Here is a 20,213-nt window from a genome sequence, read left to right as displayed (position 1 = left end):
TAACCCTGCTGGGACCCGGGATCCCATACAAAAAATCCAGTAGGGCTCCCTGTTAAGGAGCTTACGCTTATAGTCACCACCTCTGGCAGGAGGATTAACCCTTTCTAGGGCCTGAACCTGAAAACCTGCGGTATCTCCCTGATGGGAGACCGCGAAATGTAGACTGGCCGCTGAAACATTTCTCTCACTGGTATGTGGAATGTCTGAAAGGTGTTTACAGATTCTGACTTTTAAACTATTGGTTGTGCATCCAATATATTGCAAACAACATATAGAGCAAGTAATGCAATACACCACATGGTTCGTGTTGCAATTTACATATTGCTTGTTATTAAAGGAGTTGTGAGTTGCTGTTGAAACAACTACTGAACCTGTTTTAATGTAATTGCAGCACGTACAGATGCGGTGGCCGCATTTAAATGTGCCTTTGTGTCTCAGCCAAGCACTTTTTTCTTTTTTACTGGTGTCACTATCAGTGAAAAGACTTGGGCTGATTTTTTGCGCAATAGTCGGTGCGCGACGTGCAATGCATTTGACACCTGCTGAGCTGATGTCAGACCACTGTTCGTCACAATTTAGAACAGATAAATGTTTGGTGACTATGGCGCAAATTTGTGAAAATTCCAAACTATAGTTGGTGACAAAACAGGGAACATTTTTTGCGGTTGCATTGGTTTGTCTATTTATACATGAGAGTGCGTCGGGCTGCGCTTTTTCTGGAAAAACAAGCCTGTCTCTGGGTCTATTAAATATGTTGGCCCTAGCTCGATCTACGGTCCAAGGAGGGTACCTGCGCTCCGCAAGTCTCATGGCCACTGTCTCCATCTCCATTTTTAATTTGTCATCTTTAGAACAATTTCTTTTGGCCCGAATAAATTCCCCTTTAGGGATATTACGGACCACATGTGGAGGATGGCAAGATGTGGCCATGAGAGTTGTATTGCCTGACGTGTCCTTGCGATAGGTGCTGGAATGGACTTGGTGAGTCGCAGAGTCACCCTCCAAAGAAAGATCAAGGAAGGCAATGGTGGTAATGTCGTGTAAAATAGTGAATTTTAGACAGCAATGGTTATTATTGAGAAAGGTCCCAAAAGATGGCACGGCCGCAGAATCGCCTGACCACACGAACAGCAGGTCATCGATATAGCGACCGTACCATCTCAGGGAGCCACTCCAAGGATTATCAGCTGAAAATAAAAAGTGACATTCCCACCATGCCATATAAATGTTTGCCATGGAGGGCGAAAATTTCGCCCCCATGGAAACTCCTGTCAATTGCAAGAAGTAACGTTGCGAGAACATAAAGACATTATGTTTCAACAGAAAAAGCACAACCCGACAAACAAAATCCTGGAAAGTATTAGAAAAGTCAGAATAGACATTCAAAAACCAAGCTAAGGAAACCATAGCCAAATTGTGAGGGATTACCGTGTATAAGGATGTAACATCCGCTGTGATCCAAGAGAAGTGCTGTTCCCATCTAAAATCATAGAATGCTTGCAGCACTGCTCTAGTATCCTGCAGATAGCCAGGTATGGATTGAACCAGTGGCTGGAGGATACTGTCTACCCAGGCGGACAATCTCTCTGTGAAGGAGCCTATGCCAGCGACTATGGGCCTCATGGCTGGAGGGAAACCTCCCTTATGAATTTTTGGTAGGGAATGGAAAATTGGAACCACTGGATGTGGGATAAATATATAGTCCAGTTGTTTTTGGTTAATGAAACCATGTTCCAAGCCATGAGTCAATAGTCGCAGCATCTCCTGTTGATAAATGGGGGTGGGGTTGTGGTCGAGCTCAAGGTAGGTACTATTATCCTCTAACATAGCGAGGTTTTGCTTTTTGTAAATGTAACTATCTAGGACCACCACAGCCCCACCCTTGTCCGCCTGTTTAATGACAATATCCCTCAGAAGCATCAGCTCTTTAAGAGCCCTATTTTCTCTGTGAGACAAATTGTCACATTTCTGAGCAATAGCCTGTGAGGACACTTTATCATTTAAGCTGACCAAGTCCCTTTCTACAAGTTCCTGGAAACGATCTAACACAGGAGACCGTGACTGCACAGGATAGAAGTCGCGGTTAGACGTAACAAAATTATGTGCAAAATTATTTTTATCTTCTTCTTCGTTCTGTAAAGGACGGCATTGTTGCATGTAAGAAAGATTGGAAAGTTCCTCAAAGGAAAGAGCCGAAGTGCTGTGCATGCTGGTTGAATCATTTACAGACGGTGTGGCCCCCCTGGGATCCTCACATTTGGATGGATCCGATTGATGAAAGTGTTTTTTCAAAGTGAGATTACGAGCCAGTCTATTGATGTCAAGAATGGTGTGGTACAGATTGAAATGGTGAGTTGGAGAAAAGGAGAGACCTCTAGACAGAATATTGATTTGTGATTGACTTAGACATCGCGAAGATATGTTCACCACTTGGGATGTACTCACGGTCTCCTGGTGCGTGAAGGGTAGCGATTGGTTCCTGGCGTGCTTGCGCCCGGCCCTGCGTTTTTTGACTTCCTTGCTTGTGAAAAATCAGGTTCACAGGAAGCGCTGTGTGTGGCCTGCTGTATTTCGCCCACCCGAGCAATCAGGAGATCGGAGGCAGAATCAGATGACTCCGGATCTGTAGAGCTTTACAGCAACAATGCCGTCCCTTACAGAACGAAGAAGAAGATAAAAATAATTTTGCACATAATTTTGTTACGTCTAACCGCGACTTCTATCCTGTGCAGTCACGGTCTCCTGTGTTAGATCGTTTCCAGGAACTTGTAGAAAGGGACTTGGTCAGCTTAAATGATAAAGTGTCCTCACAGGCTATTGCTCAGAAATGTGACAATTTGTCTCACAGAGAAAATAGGGCTCTTAAAGAGCTGATGCTTCTGAGGGATATTGTCATTAAACAGGCGGACAAGGGTGGGGCTGTGGTGGTCCTAGATAGTTACATTTACAAAAAGCAAAACCTCGCTATGTTAGAGGATAATAGTACCTACCTTGAGCTCGACCACAACCCCACCCCCATTTATCAACAGGAGATGCTGCGACTATTGACTCATGGCTTGGAACATGGTTTCATTAACCAAAAACAACTGGACTATATATTTATCCCACATCCAGTGGTTCCAATTTTCCATTCCCTACCAAAAATTCATAAGGGAGGTTTCCCTCCAGCCATGAGGCCCATAGTCGCTGGCATAGGCTCCTTCACAGAGAGATTGTCCGCCTGGGTAGACAGTATCCTCCAGCCACTGGTTCAATCCATACCTGGCTATCTGCAGGATACTAGAGCAGTGCTGCAAGCATTCTATGATTTTAGATGGGAACAGCACTTCTCTTGGATCACAGCGGATGTTACATCCTTATACACGGTAATCCCTCACAATTTGGCTATGGTTTCCTTAGCTTGGTTTTTGAATGTCTATTCTGACTTTTCTAATACTTTCCAGGATTTTGTTTGTCGGGTTGTGCTTTTTCTGTTGAAACATAATGTCTTTATGTTCTCGCAACGTTACTTCTTGCAATTGACAGGAGTTTCCATGGGGGCGAAATTTTCGCCCTCCATGGCAAACATTTATATGGCATGGTGGGAATGTCACTTTTTATTTTCAGCTGATAATCCTTGGAGTGGCTCCCTGAGATGGTACGGTCGCTATATCGATGACCTGCTGTTCGTGTGGTCAGGCGATTCTGCGGCCGTGCCATCTTTTGGGACCTTTCTCAATAATAACCATTGCTGTCTAAAATTCACTATTTTACACGACATTACCACCATTGCCTTCCTTGATCTTTCTTTGGAGGGTGACTCTGCGACTCACCAAGTCCATTCCAGCACCTATCGCAAGGACACGTCAGGCAATACAACTCTCATGGCCACATCTTGCCATCCTCCACATGTGGTCCGTAATATCCCTAAAGGGGAATTTATTCGGGCCAAAAGAAATTGTTCTAAAGATGACAAATTAAAAATGGAGATGGAGACAGTGGCCATGAGACTTGCGGAGCGCAGGTACCCTCCTTGGACCGTAGATCGAGCTAGGGCCAACATATTTAATAGACCCAGAGACAGGCTTGTTTTTCCAGAAAAAGCGCAGCCCGACGCACTCTCATGTATAAATAGACAAACCAATGCAACCGCAAAAAATGTTCCCTGTTTTGTCACCAACTATAGTTTGGAATTTTCACAAATTTGCGCCATAGTCACTAAACATTTATCTGTTCTAAATTGTGACGAACAGTGGTCTGACATCAGCTCAGCAGGTGTCAAATGCATTGCACGCCGCGCACCGACTATTGCGCAAAAAATCAGCCCAAGTCTTTTCACTGATAGTGACACCAGTAAAAAAGAAAAAAGTGCTTGGCTGAGATACAAAGGCACATTTAAATGCGGCCACCGCATCTGTACGTGCTGCAATTACATTAAAACAGGTTCAGTAGTTGTTTCAACAGCAACTCACAACTCCTTTAATAACAAGCAATATGTAAATTGCAACACGAACCATGTGGTGTATTGCATTACTTGCTCTATATGTTGTTTGCAATATATTGGATGCACAACCAATAGTTTAAAAGTCAGAATCTGCAAACACCTTTCAGACATTCCACATACCAGAGAGAGAAATGTTTCAGCGGCCAGTCTACATTTCGCGGTCTCCCATCAGGGAGATACCGCAGGTTTTCAGTTTCAGGCCCTAGAAAGGGTTAATCCTCCTGCCAGAGGTGGTGACTATAAGCGTAAGCTCCTTAACAGGGAGTCCTACTGGATTTTTTGTATGGGATCCCGGGTCCCAGCAGGGTTAAATCGCAAACATGATTTAATCCTGCATTACTGATCTTTGCTCAGATATACTTTTAAAACTGTTTATGTGTTTTTTGACATATCCAACTTTTTATTTCTATATGTATCATTGCTCCTATACTCACATGGCATTTGGATAGTAGGCGGAACCCAATTTGTGTGTCCACTCCTGCTAATCCAAACCACCTGCGAGTGCTAGGAAGTTCAGCTATTTAAGTATGTAGCCATTCAGCAACCATTGTGTCATGAATAAGGATCAGTATTAGAGCATCCGAAACATGTAGACCTGCTTGCCGTGTTGGATTGTCTTTTATCCTGTGTTATTTTGGAATAAAGAACAACGTCTTTTTTGGAAAGCTGGACATCCCGTCTTATTTTCATACAGTTTGCAACTGGTGCCCCTTCCAAGCACCGTCCGTGCTTTCACTGCAAGACTGACCAGGTGAGCGCCGCCTACGGAACTTTTATACCTCTGTATTATGTATGTATACCCCTTTTCATATGTACAGCGCTATGGAATGAATGGCGCTTTAATAATAAATAATAATAGAGTTCAAAACGGAATCCCATATTCAAGATGCTGCCTTACGAGGGGTAATACTTTATGCACCTGATGGCTGACATTGAGTACTGCTGCTTAGCTTACTTGTAAGCAGAATATCCAAGTCATTTTCTTGTTCTATTGTCCCCAGTTTTATTCCATTTAGTGTATATGCATCAAAATAATTTTTAGGCCTACATGCATTACTACAGATTTTATCAACTTTTAAAATTCATCTGCAGCATTCTAGCCCGTGCTGCCAGATTATCTAGGTCTTACTGTAACATTTGACAGTCAAGCTGGGTTTATGTATTCTACACAGTTTTGTCATTTGCAAAAATGACACTTTACTACCAATCATGTCCACAAGATCATTAATAGATTAAGTGAATTAGGTCAAATACAGATCTTTGTTACCCCGTTGCTGAATTTAGCAAATTATGTTACACAATCTAGATACATCTGCCACATCATTTGCACTTACCTCCTTATAGAAGCTGTCTTACATTTAGAAAACAGACATAGAGAATGGTAAATGAGAACTGCCTGCCAGCTTGTCCTCGCCCACGCCACGCCTCAATTTTAGACCTGGCCTGAGCGGGGCGTAGTTGCAGGTAGGCGTATGCTGAAATATGCCTAATTTAAACATATTTCAGCACAGTAAATGACCCCATAAGCATGTTGGTTAGGCACTACCTGCTTGTATGATTCTATGTTGGTTATCAGTATTTTATTCACTGCTGTATACTTATGTATCTTATCACTTAGAATACCTTCAATTATTTTACATACTACATATGTCAAACTTACATAAGATACATGGTTTCACCTTTTTACCTTTCATACTGGTACAACATTCGCTTTCTTCCAGTCCAGTGGCACTGACTCTGTTGTAAGATACTCCAAAAAGATGAGATACAAATGTCAATTACCAAGATCAATTTCCTGAGTGCCTATGGATGCATGCTATCTGGGACTAGGGCTTTATCAATATTTAATTTGTTCAAGAGCAGCTGTAATTCTTCCTGTGTTAACATGGTGATATTTGACAGAGAACCTTGATTACCGTCCCCTAAATGATATCTGGCAGTGGCCGCTCACTGGTGAACACAGATAAAAAGTGACAGTTTCATTGTTTGAGCCCCAGAGATTTTTTGTTTTTGTGTTTACATTTTTCACTCCCTGCCTTTGTGGGGCCATAACTTTTTTTTATTTTCCGTTCACATAGCTGTATGAGGTTTTGTGTTTTGTAGGACAAGTTGCACTTTCTAATTCCACCATTTATTATTGCAAATTTCCAATGGGGTGAAATTAGAATAAAAACGCAATTCTGCAAGTTTTATGGGTTTTGTTTTTAAAGGCGTTCCCTGTATGGTAAAACTGACCAGTTACACTCATTCTCCAGGTCAGTATGATTACGGCAATACCACATATGTATAGTTTTTCTTGCGTTTTTATATTGAAAAAAAATAGTTTTTTCTTTTCATCGCCATATTCTGAATCCTATACTTATGTGTGACGGCTTATTTTTTGCGGGGCGATCTGTACTTTTCATTGATAGCATTTTGAGGTGGTTATGACTTTTTTGTGGGAGGAGAAGCGACCAAAAATAGCGAATCGGCCATATTGACTTTTTTTCCGTTTCGCCGTTTTCCATATGGGATAAATATTTTTATGATTAGAATTTTTATATATTTTTTAATCTTTTTCATTTTTAAAAACATTTCTTTTACACTTTTTTATAGTTCCTATATGGAACTATAACAAGCAATCATTAGATTGAGGCTCCATAGGAACTAATGTGCAGTAGTCTCCTGTCACACAGGAGGACAGGGGCTGCTACACAAACACTCCGTGTCCTCCGATCCCGTGGGGGGAGCTGGAACACACCCGGAAGAGCGTGCTTCCAGGTTTTAGCGCATACAGATACCTTGGTCACGTTTGACCAGGTCATCTGAAGGATTAAATGTCCGTGATCAGTATTGCTGCCGGTCATGAACAATAGCTGCGGGTGTCTGCTGTATGAAACCGCAGACAGCCGGCGTCTATGGCTCCCGCCATACTACGCCAGTGGGCGCCATCTTTTAAGGTCCCAGCCAGCCCTGTACAGGGATTAATATCTCTGCCTTTCCTTTGTCCTCCTGTGATCATCTTTTAGACGGCCAGTATTATTGATTTTTTTCCATTTCATCCACCATGACGGCCCACATTGAGATTGACCCTTGACCTCTGTAGGGGCAGGAACACATAGAGAGTTTAAGAACCCCCCACCCCTCCACCTCCTCAGTGCTTTCCTGCCCCTACAGGGGCCAACATGTGGAGAGTTCCTCCTTCATGGAGGAGAAAATAACCTTATTATTCTTTATAGGTTCTCCAGCTGGCCTCCCGCGGCAGGGGCTAAGGCTGGCCAGCTAGGAGCATCGAGGACCCTCGTCTTGGCTTATGCTGAGGCCTGTGGTCCTCCCCATACCTTCATACTTCCTTCCCTCCTTGAGGAAGCAGTTGGAGGTGCCGGCTTCTTGGACCATCGCGCGCTGCGCTCGGCGTCCTTTCCTTCTGGAGGAGGGCCGAGCACTAGCGTCCGGCAGGGGGAGCAGGTGCGGCGCATGGAGCGTCTCTATGGGTGGGCCGGGCGACGCACATACCTCTTAGTAGGCTGGTGCGGCGCAGGCCTATGCCGTCTAACAGGGCGCAGCTAGATGACGTCAGACGCCGGGATTTTTAAAAAGAGAAGACCGCGGTTCCTTTCGGCCCCTCGCCTGCTACACCGCGATGTCTGAGACACCTGCTCCCCGCCAGGAAGGTCCTGATCCTTCTGCCACCAGTACTGTGAGTCCACTTCTGGGGGGTGTATATTTCAGTTCTTTAATCTGATTTACTAATGCTGGGATATCTGGTTGCTTCCTTTTGCAGGGCAGCAAGGAGTTAAAAACAAAAACAAAACCCTTAAAATGCTGTGCTTGTTCCAAGCGTCTCCCTGAAAATTATAAAAAGAGGCTATGCAAACCGTGCACTACGGAAATTTGGAAGGAAGAGCAACCAGATATACTCTCGGAAATGAAGTCTTTTATTTCAGACGAGATTAAGTCCTCTTTAGCCACTTTGTCTACCCCCTCCAGCAACCCCATCCCTTCTAAAAAACGCAAAGTATCCGTTATTTCTTCTTCTGAAGGCGAAGAGGTTGAAGTGGCCTCCGCCTCATCCAGACAATTTCCTAATGAGGAACCCTTGTCGGACGGAGAAATTCTAGAAGAAGATAAAAAATACTTTTTCTCGGCTGATGAGATGGAGGAGTTGCTACGTGCGGTCAGGTCCACTATGGGCATTGAAGATACTCCTAGGCCCCGTACGGTGCAGGATGAGATGTTTGGGGGTCTCAGATCTAAGTCTTCTATTGTTTTCCCCATTAATGAAAATATAAAAGAAATGATATTGGAGGAGTGGTCAGATCCAGAAAAGAGGCTTGGCGTTCCCAAAGAATTCAGGAATAGGCTCTGCTTTGACCCGGCTGAAAGCAAAATATACAACCAGACGCCTAAGGTCGATTTACAAGTGGCCAAGGTAGTAAAAAAGACCGCCCTACCCTTTGAGGATTCCTCTCAGCTAGGCGATCCTATGGATAGAAAGGCAGATGGCCTCCTAAAAAAATCCTGGGAGTCAGCTATGTTTGGGGTAAAAACTAATATTGCTGCTACCTCCGTCGCCAGAGCGATGTATATATGGCTAGGAGAGTTGGACGAACATCTAAAGAATAAGACTCCAAGAGAAGAGATCAGGGACTCTCTCCCCCTTCTCCGCTCCGCCCCAGCTTTTTTGGCCGATGCGTCTGCAGAGTCCATCCGGTTTTCCGCCAAGGATGCTGCTCTCTCTAATGCAGCCCGACGGGCTTTATGGATGAAAGCCTGGTCTGGAGACAAGGCATCCAAGGCCAAGCTTTGTTCCATCCCCTTTTCAGGGGAATTTGTCTTCGGCCCCACTCTGGATAAAATCCTAGAGGGAGCAGCAGACAAGAAGAAGGGTTTTCCAGAGGACAAAGATCCAAAAAAGAAGCCCTTTCGTCAGTACCAACCCCAACAGAGATCCTACAGGGGGAAAGGGAAGTCTGGCCGATGGAGCTATCCCAAAGGAGGGAGAGGAAGAGGCATCATCCTCAATCCCCAGAATAGGCAAAGTAAACAGCAATGACGCCAGGGTCGGGGGGCGACTGATGGGTTTTCTATCCTCCTGGAATCAGGTAACTTCGAATCCTTGGGTGTTAAATGTAATCTCTCAGGGTTACAGGATAGAGTTCACATCAGTCCCCCCGAGAAGATTCTGCATCACACCTCAGTGCAGATCAGATCTTCCAAAAATCTGGCAGGGCATCCAGGACCTCTTAGAGCTAGGGGTAATTCAAAAGGTTCCTATCTCAGAGGAAAGGAGAGGATTTTATTCCAGTCTTTTTTTAGTAAAAAAACCAGACCAATCCTTTCGCACGATAATAAACCTAAAACCCCTAAACAGGTCTATTCTATACAGGAGGTTCAGGATGGAGACCATCCCATCCACAATCCCTCTGATTCCAAAAGGGGCGTTCATGTCATCAATCGATCTAAAGGACGCTTACTACCATGTCCCCATCCATCATCTTTCCCAAAAATATCTAAGATTCGCTCTAAGAGGACCAGACAGGTCTATCCATCACTTCCAATACGTCGCTCTCCCTTTCGGTATTTCCTCGGCCCCCAGGGTCTTCACAAAAGTCGTGGTAGAGATGGTGGCCTACCTTCGTCAGGAAGGAATCACAATCATTCCATATCTCGACGACTTTTTAATTCTGGGCAAGACAGAATCCGAGAACCGTTTGGCAACCCAAAGATTCTCGGAATTCTTAAAAAACCTTGGCTGGATTATAAATACAAAAAAATCCACCCTAACCCCGTCCATGAGAATAAAGTTCCTGGGTGTGGAATTAGATTCGTCCCTGTTGATGACCTTCCTCCCTCAGGACAAGGCTACTGCACTGACAGAGAAAATCAGAACATTCCAGAGGGCTCGCAATGTCTCCTGGGAAGCCTAACCGCCTGCATTCCCTCGGTGGCATGGTGCCAAAGCCACACAAGAGTAATCCAAAATTGGATCTTAACTATTTGGGACGGAAGACAAGTAAGTCTAGACAGGATTTTTCGGATCCCTCAGGCCGTAAAAACAGACTTGGATTGGTGGAAAGTAAAAAGACGACTGCTAGGAGGCCTTCAGTGGCGGAACCATCCCGCCGTGCAAGTAATCACGGACGCAAGCCTCGGAGGCTGGGGAGCAAAGATAGGAGATCATCTTCTACAGGGTACCTGGCCTGCCGAGATAAAACACAGATCCTCCAACTACCGAGAACTATACGCAGTCCTGGAGGCATTATTAAAGGGAGAGTGTCTTCTAAAAGGGCGACACCTAAGAATAATGTCAGACAATACCACAACGGTGGCTTATCTGCGTCACCAAGGAGGGACAAGGTCACGGCCTCTTGGAGAGATAGCAAAAAGAATTTTCTCCTGGGCAGAAGAGAACGCTTTATCTCTGTCCGCCATCCACCTAAGGGGCTGCGAAAACGCAGTAGCAGATTTTCTGAGCAGAGAGACAGTAGATCCAGGAGAATGGTCTCTGAACAGGAATATCTTCCAGAAGATCTCAGAAAGATGGGGCTGTCCAGAGGTAGACTTATTCGCCTCCAGAAGAAATGCGCAGGTAAAATGTTTCTGCTCCCTAAACCCAGGAGACAGTCCATGGGCAATCGATGCCCTGTCAATACAATGGAAATGGAAACTAGCCTACGCCTTTCCCCCAATACCACTAATACCGCGGGTCGTCCAGAAGCTCCTGGAGGAACCGACTACTCTCATCCTGATAGCCCCTCTATGGCCAAAGAGAAGTTGGTACTCCACTCTAAAACAGCTATCGCTGGAAGATCCGTGGGAGATTCCCTTCCAGAGGGATATTCTAGTCCAGGGCCCTCTTCTTCATCCAGACCCAGGTATATTCAGACTGTCAGCCTGGATCCTGAGAGCGAGACATTAAGAAGCAGAGGACTTTCGGAAAAGGTGATACTTACTCTGAGGGCGAGTAGAAAAAAGGTGACCTCCTCCATCTACCTTAAGATCTGGAAGAAATACTGTTCCTGGTTAGGAGTTGAGCACCCAGACACCACCTCTCCTCCCATCAACAGAATTTTGGACTTTCTACAGTGCGGCCTTGAGTTAGGCCTGAGACCTAGTACTCTGAAGGTCCAAATTTCTGCCCTCAGCTCCTTCTATGACTGCAGCCTGGCCAACCATAGATGGATCAGGAGGTTCTTCAGAGCAGTTTCTAGATTGAGACCCTCTCTGAGATCCAGAGCTCCGACTTGGGATCTTAACATCGTCCTGGAGGGCCTAACAAAACCTCCATTTGTACCATTATCTGAGATCTCTTTAAAACACCTTTCTCTAAAAACTGCCTTTCTGATCGCTATCACCTCAGCCAGACGCATTGGAGAGATCCAGGCCTTTTCTTGTAAAGAGCCCTACCTCCAAATTAGCAAAGATTATATCCGTCTAACTCTCGACCCAGGTTTTCTCCCTAAGGTAGTCTCACCTTTCCATCTAGAGCAGGAGATCTTCCTACCCTCTATCCCTAGGTCCGAACATACAGGGTCTAGAGATGGGTTACATCTCCTGGATGTTGGGGACATAGTTATCCATTACCTGGATTCTACAAGAGATTTCAGGGTGGATAACAACCTTCTTATTCAGTTTTCAGGAAAAAATAAAGGAAAGAAGTTAGCCAGGTCTTCCATAGCCAGATGGATCAAATCCACTATTGAATGCTGCTACAAGATCCAGAACAAACCCAGTCCTGGTAATATTAAAGCCCATTCTACTAGGGCCACTGCCTCTTCTTGGGCCGAGAAAGGAGGGGTCTCGCTGGACCAGATCTGTAAAGCCGCAACCTGGTCTAGCACTAATACTTTTGTAAGACACTATCGTCTTAATCTTCCGGACGCGAATGAAGCTCTTTTCGGCCGGAAGGTTTTACAGGCGATATCCCCACCCATTTAGTTATCTGATATGTCTCAATGTGGGCCGTCATGGTGGATGAAATGGAAAAACCGCAATTAGACTTACCGGTAATTCCGTTTCCTTGAATCCACCATGACGGCCCATACTATTCCCCTTCCCAAAAAAAATAAAATAAAAAAATAAAAAAAATGTTTTTTGTATATAAATTGCATATACATGCAGATGATTATTTAGGAGTTTAAGGGTATGAATCAATATCCTTTTACTTTTGTTCCACCTTTCGGGTAATTGTAAAGCACTGAGGAGGTGGAGGGGTGGGGGGTTCTTAAACTCTCTATGTGTTCCTGCCCCTACAGAGGTCAAGGGTCAATCTCAATGTGGGCCGTCATGGTGGATTCAAGGAAACTGAATTACCGGTAAGTCTAATTGCGGTTTTTTTCTTTCTGGAACTTTTATATTTGTAAAAGTTTTTTGTGGCTAATTTACTTAGTTTATTTTATTCTTACATTTCCTATTGAGCTCTTTGTACTCCTGGAATGATTTTTCTGAACCATCGGCCTTCAATCTCTTTTTACCCACACTGGTTGCCTTTTATTCCTGGACATTTTGTTACCTGTGGCAGTCCCTTAGTCAACTGAATTTAGCTTTTCTAAAGTTCCAGCTTTTTTTAGCTCCCTTTTTAGAAATATATTTAATATTATATTGAAGCTTACTATATTATGGCCGCTGTGGCCCAGGTGCTCATGGACATGCACATCCAATATTGTATCTCGTCTGTTTGACAAAATCAGATCCAGCAAATCTCTTCTGGTCAGTTCATCAACCAACTGAGAGAAATAATTGTCTTGAATTGTGGATAAGACTTACTTATTAATGTTGGAAAAGTGAAAATCCCCCATAATAAGGACAGCATTATTGATCGCTGTCTTTCCCGTTGCAGCATTTCATCCTCTGCTTGTTCAGCTGTTTGGATAGCCTATAACAAACTCCAGTGAATAGTTTACCGTTGTTATCTGCTCCATGGATATTAAACCATAAAGACTCCACACTGTCAAAGCCTTCCCCAATATTTTCACTTGGCTCTGATCTTTAAAGGGGTTGTCTCACTTCAGAAAATGGCACTTATCATGTATACAAGTATACAAGTCACTAATGTTGTGATTGTCCATATTCCCTCTTTTGCTGGCTTGATTCATTTTTCCATCACATTGTACACTGCTCGTTTACATGCTTATGACCACCCAGCGATAAAACAGCAGTGGCCATGCTTGCTCATTATAGGAAAAATATCCCACCTATGCAGACTCCTGCAGTCCCGGACACCAGAGTAACCAGCGCTTTTTTCCTATAGTGTGCAAGCAGTGGTAAATGTTTCTGGTACACTTGTACCAGGCGCAATAGAATACAGTCACTGACAGTGGCAGCCATGAACCCTCTACTTATCCTAATATCCCTCATAGGATACAACCACACATTATTGCATGTAGCTATATCAATCATGTTTATTTTTGTATTGTTTATTTTTATATGTAAATTTTTTAAATTGGAGGTGATTTTGACTTTTGCCTATTATAGTTTTTTTTTTAATATATATTAGCGTTGGACGAGCATGCTCGGCCGAACACCATTTTGACTCGAGCATCGCGATGCTGGGCACATCGCGGTGCTCGGCTGAACACCGCATGTGCTCGAGCGCGATGCTCAAGTCTCCTCCCCGCACATTTGTTTGCTGCTAAGCAACCAATAAATGTGCGGGGAAGTACTGTCACTCACTGTAATGCCGTAGCCATGTTGGTTACTAGCATTACAGTGATTGGCTGTCCGGAATGCGCCTTAAGGTGCTATATAGCACCCGATGACACGTGGTTCGGCTCAGTCTTAGTCAGGGCGATCTGCAGCAGAAGGGACAGATAGTGTAGGGACAGGATTTTTTTTTTACCTGCGCTACATCTCCTGTATAACCTTTGCGCATCCTAAATATCTGTGACGTCTAATGCAATTGTTTGGCCGCTGCTGACAGTGACATTACATGCGCTACATCTCCTGTATAACATTTGCGCATCCTAAATATCTGTGACATTCAGTGTAATTTTTTCTTAGCCGCTGGTGACAGCGACAATACCTGCGCTACATCTCCTGTATAACGTTTGCGCATCCTAAATATCTGTGACATTCAGTGTAATTTATTTGTGCATACACTTACAAAACCTGCGCTACTGTACGTGTGACATACTTGCAAGCATATATACCATTTAATATGCTCAAAGCAGTAAGGGACGGTGAAGTGGCCGTGCTGCTGATGGTGCACGCAGAGGCCGTGGCCCTAGGAGCGGTGAAAATGTGCCTGCTGCCAGAGCATAAGAAACGCACTCATCCACGATACCTAGCTTCATGTCCCAGTTTACAGGGCGGCGCAGGACACCACTCTCGAAGTCACACCAGTGCGACCCGGTGGTCGGTTGGATTGCAACAGATAATGCTTCCAGTCGGTTAAGCACCACCCTGTCTTCCACAAAGTCCAGTCTCAGTAGCCAAGAGTCTGGTCAGCAGAATCCTCACCCTGATCCTCCTTCCTCCCACCATGTACAGTCTTGGCAAACAAGTGATCCCACACTCGGATATTCCGATGAGCTCTTTTCATCGCCATTCCTTGATTTGGGCCTCTCGCCAAGCCCACTTGAAGAGGGACATGAGGAGATCTTGTCCACTGATTCCCAAACTCTTGAGCATCCACAGTCAGAAGATGATGGTGGGGAACGGCAATTAGTGTTTCACAAGGTGGATGATGATGATGAGACACAGTTGAAGTGAGGTTCTTTGAGGTTCTTGTTAGGTCAACAAGTCAGGAGGATGACCAGAGTGAGGAAGTGGAAGAGGAGGTGGTGGACGATGAAATCACGACCCAACCTGGGAAGATGGCAAGCCGAGCGAGGACAGCAGTACAGAGGGAGAGGGATCCGCAGCAGCGCAACAGGCTGGAAGAGGCAGTGGGGTGGCAAAAGGGAGAAGGCGGGCCACACCAAACAGGCCCACAACTGTTCCCCGGAGCACCCCCTTGTGGCAATCTCCCTTTCCAAAGGTTAGGTGTTCCGCAGTCTGGCGCTTTTTTGAGGAAAGTGCGGACTATAAAAGAATTGTCATTTGCAACCTGTTCCGTACGAAAATGAGCAGGGGTGTGAACACTAGCAGCCTCACCACCACCAGCATGATCTGCCACATGGCATCAAAGCACCCTAATAGGTGTGCCAAATGCCTGGGTCTACAATCAGTGTCTGCGGGTCACACCACTGCCTCCTCTTCCCCTGTGTTACGTGCTGGCGCACGTCCAAGACGCAGGCCCGGATGCCTCCCGCTCTGCACCTGGACCTTCGCAAGCACCATCAGCTAGCACATCCACTTCTGTGTCCCAGCGCAGCGTACAGATGTCCATACCCCAGGCTTTTGAACAAAAGCGCAAATACCCAGCCACCCACCCACAGGCCATAGCACTAAATGCGCACCTTTCCGAATTGCTGGCCCTGGAAATGTTGCCATTTAGGCTTGTGGACACTGAGGCTTTCCACAGCCTGATAGCGGTGGCTGTCCCGCGTTACTCAGTCCCCAGCTGCCACTAATTTTTCCGGTGTGCCGTCCCCGCCTTACACCAGCATGTGTCACGTAACATCACCCGTGCCCTGACCATCACAGTTATTGGGAAGGTCCACTTAACGACTGACACATGGACAAATGCTTTTGGCCAGGGATGCTACATTTCCCGGACGGCACACTAGATGAACGTTGTGGAGGCCGGGAGCGAGTCGTACCCTGGGATGGCACAGGTGCTACCGACGCCAAGGATTGCGGGCCCTACTTCCATCAGGATTTCCGCCACCACCTACATTAGTGGCTGCAACTCACTCTTCTCCACCTCCACTTCCACCTCTGAATTCTCATCTTGCAGCACCAGTCAGCCACCAGTCAGTAGCTGCAAGCAGTGGGGAAGCGGCAACAGGCCGCGCTGAAAATAATTTGCTTAGGTGACAAACGGCATACTGCCGCAGAGCTGTGGCAGGGTATAAGGCACCAGACTGAGCTGTGGCTCTCGCCACTCAACCTACAACCAGGCATGGTTGTGTCTGATAATGGCCGTAACTTGGTGGCGGCTTTGGAGCACCGCAAGCTCACACACATACCATGCCTAGCCCACGTGTTCAACTTAGTGGTTCAGCGTTTTCTCAAAACCTACCCCAATTTGCCTGAGCTACTGGTGAAGGTGCGCCGCGTGTGTGCTCATTTCCGAAAGTCATCTACAGCTGCTGTCGGTCTGGCAACGCTGCAGCAGCGCTTGCAATTGCCAGCTCACCAACTGTTGTGCGACGTGAGCACGCGCTGGAACTCCCCGTTCCACATGTTGGCCAGGCTTTGTTAGCAGCAGAGGGCAGTAGTGGAATACCAGCTGCAACATGGTAGTCGCCTTTCCAGTCAGCTTCCGCTCTTCCCAAGCGAAGAGTCGGCATGGATGTCTGACCTCTGTGAGGTTTTACGCAACTTTGTGGAAGCAACACAGATGGTGAGCTGCGATGCCGCTATTATCAGCGTAACCATCCTACTTCTGTGTCTACTGAAACGCTCACTGCTCACAATGAAGGCAGACGCTTTGCATGTGGAAGAGGTGGAAATGGGAGAAGTCAGTACACAGGGTGATAGCCAGACCACCCTCAGTTCATCTTCTCAGCGCGAATTGGAGGAGGAGCAGGAGACTGTTGCCTCCGCTACACAAGGTAGTACCCATAGCAGGTTTATTCCATCTATTCAGCTTGGATGGGCCAAAGAAGAGGAACAGGATGAGGAGATTGAGAGTCATCCTCCTGATGAGGACACATGGCTGACTTTGTTATGCTGCCTTTCCCGTGACCCTCATGTTATACGCATTTTGGCCAACACCGATTACTGGTTGTTCACCCTTCTCGACCCCTGCTACAAAGAGAGCTTTTCATCTCTCATTCCTGTGGTGGAGAGGAGTAGCAAAACGGTGTAATACCAGAAGGTCCTTGTAGAAAAATTGCTCCAAAAATTTCCAGCTGACAACGCTGGCGGCAGAGTACGTAGTTCCTTTGGCAACCGAGGAGGGGAGACGAAAGGGAACACACAGCAGTTCCAACAGAGGCAGGGCAACACTCTCCAAGGCCTGGGACAGTTTCATGACACCCCGCCAGCACCCTCCCCCTGATGCGTGGCCTAGTGTCACAAGGAGGGAAAAGTTTTGGAAGATTGTGAAGGAGTACGTAGCATACCGTGTCAGCGTCCTCAGTGATCCCTCTGTGCCTTACAACTATTGGGTTTTCCAAGCTGTACACGTGGCACGAACTGGCGCTCTATGCCTTGGAGGTGCTGGCCTGCCCTGCTGCCAGCGTTGTGTCAGAGCGGGTATTTAGTTCTGCTGGGGGCATAATAACTGATAAGCGGATCCGCCTGTCAACTGAAAAATGCTAACAGGTTGACTCTTATAAAAAAAAACAAGGCCTGGATTGCCCCTGACTTCTCTTCTCCACCAGAGGAAAGCGGCTGAACATAAAGGCACTTTAAATGTGGCTTTTATGGTGTATTGAATACACTGTATTCCCATGCACCCCTTCCACCCCAAAAAAGCATATATGGTTCAATCTTCCTTTTCTCGTCCTCCTCCATCATATCAACATGCTTATTAGGCTGCCCTCACTCCTAATGTTTTAGATGGTCAGCTCAGCAGCAGACCTTCACCCCTAATGTTTTAGATGGTCAGCTAAGCAGCAGGCCCTCGCCCATAATTTTTTCCATGGTCAGATCAGCAGCAGGCACTCGCCCTTAATATTTTAGAGAGTCAGCTTGGCAGCAGACGCTCACCCCTCACCACTTTTCAAATAAAAATAAACAATAAAAATTAAAGTTCATTGGTATTTGCATATCCTAAAAATATTAAAATCTAAAAGTATTTAGTCCGGGTGGTGAATGCTGTAACAGAAAAAAAATGGCCAATTCATCGTTTTTTTGGTCACTTCACATCCCAAAAAAAATGTAATAAAAAGTGATCAGAATGGATCCTACACATTCCAAAATAGTATCAACAGAAACTACAGATCACATGTAAAAGATGAGCCCTCACACTGCTCTGTAGACATTACTATAAGAAAGTTATGGGGATCAGAATATGGCAATACAAAGAAAAAAAAACCTTATTTTCAAAGTTTTTTTTTTTTTTTTAAAGTATGAAAACACAAGAAAAACTATACAAATGTGGCATCACTGTAATTGTACTTGTTACAACGGAAGCTAATGGCTGCTGCTGCTCTGCTTATCCTGCCTGACCATCTGGACCAGCCTCCTTCTGTTTTCTTCCCGGCTGGTCCATCTCTGTCCCTCAACACAGGCTGTGGCCTTCTTGCTGGGAAGGTCTCTCGTCTGCCTGTAGGGGGCACATGATTTATCTTGCTTTTAAAGGCTCAGCGCATGTGCACCCTAATCTTCACCACCCAGCAGCTGGCAACCCTGGGGTACTTAAGGCACCTTCCCCTGTAGGAGGGTGCCTGAGCAATAATAACAATGAGACAAGTAGTTGTAATTGCAGTGTGCCGTCTAAAAAGGAGATTACATATAGGTAAATTCGAAGAGGAAGCAGCACTTGCACGAGTGCCACTACTACTTCAAACAGCTGATCAATGGGGGTGCCTATCTGATATTGATTACCTATCCTGAGGATAGATCATCAGTATTGTAGCACTGCACAAACTCTTTAAACATTGCTATATTTTCCCTACTATGCTGGCCATATACTTATTATTAGGACTGGTAAGAATGCAGCCAAGCAGGATGAGCCAATCATTAGCCATAATGGTTAAATCTGCCATTTTGCTCAACTTTAATCTTATATACATTGCCAGTTTTAATCTAATGATGCATAGCAAGGATGGGAAAATTGTGTTGTAGCATAAATAAGTGCCACCATATGCAGTTTAACCTCATACAATATTAGAGGTGTTTGATTCATTTCTGTATAGTGTTACATATCATATATTTAGTGCTATAAAATGCATTCAAATGTAATTCATTATTCTTGGTAAATTATGCTTCATATTATTACAGGGAACGTTTTTGCTATAAATTTTAATCTAGGTATATTTTATATTTGTCTCACTGGCTCAGTTTATTTATTTCATACATTTATACTGTATAAGATTATATAAAGTGAAAATCTTTTTACAAGCAATATACTGAACAGAAGAATCAAAAAATTTTTTTTTTTTAAATGACCCCTTAAAACTTACTTTAATAAATTCTTTATTTTAAAAAACCTGACAACACAGGCTAACTATGCAGAAATTCACAGGGTAAGCGAACATAAATCAGATCAAGGTATTTACCAGATAATTTGTATTCCGCCAGTGGTTATTAGGGTCGGAAGGGAAAAACAGAGAGGGAAAATATACCCTAGTGTAGCCCTGCTAAATCCTGCCCGGGGATGACTCCTGAAGGTGGGGCCTCCCCGTACCTAACCTGGCTGGCCCTAAAAAGCCCTTACAGAAACTGGGTTTCCCTACTGCTCCAACGCGTTTTCCCCACTAGGGTTCATCAAGGGGTCATGTGGGAAAAATTGGTATTGAGCCCTGTACCAATGTTTCCCACCAACCCCTGATGAACCCTGTTGGGGGAAACGCGTTGGGACAGTAGGGAAACCCAGTTTCTGTAAGGGCTAATAACCTATAACCACTGGCGGCCTACAAGTTATCTGGTAAATACCTTCAAATAATTTTCGTTCGCTTAGGCCTCATGCACACGACCGTTGTTAGGGTCCGCATCCAAGCCGCCGTTTTGGAAAAAAAATATAACATGTCCT

The 20,213-nt window shown here is 45.1% G+C and overlaps 1 protein-coding gene and 1 long non-coding RNA gene across 3 annotated transcripts in view; one reads left to right on the top strand and one right to left on the bottom strand.

The window, feature by feature from the left end:
• STX17 (syntaxin 17) overlaps window positions 1–20,213 on the top strand; it is a 158,060-nt gene that overhangs the window by 68,154 nt on the left and 69,693 nt on the right. The window lies entirely within an intron of this gene.
• On the bottom strand, window positions 7,590–8,229 carry LOC121001526. The gene is made up of 3 exons (XR_005779075.1): window positions 8,102–8,229; window positions 7,975–7,978; window positions 7,590–7,622 (listed from the first exon to the last, which is right to left on the bottom strand). It is a non-coding gene; the product is annotated as an uncharacterized LOC121001526 (long non-coding RNA).

The sequence above is a fragment of the Bufo bufo genome, chromosome 5 (assembly GCF_905171765.1).
Source record: "Bufo bufo chromosome 5, aBufBuf1.1, whole genome shotgun sequence".
NCBI lineage: Eukaryota > Metazoa > Chordata > Amphibia > Anura > Bufonidae > Bufo > Bufo bufo.
The sequence above is the reverse complement of the archived record's forward strand: the minus strand, read 5'-3'. Positions and strand labels throughout refer to the sequence as shown.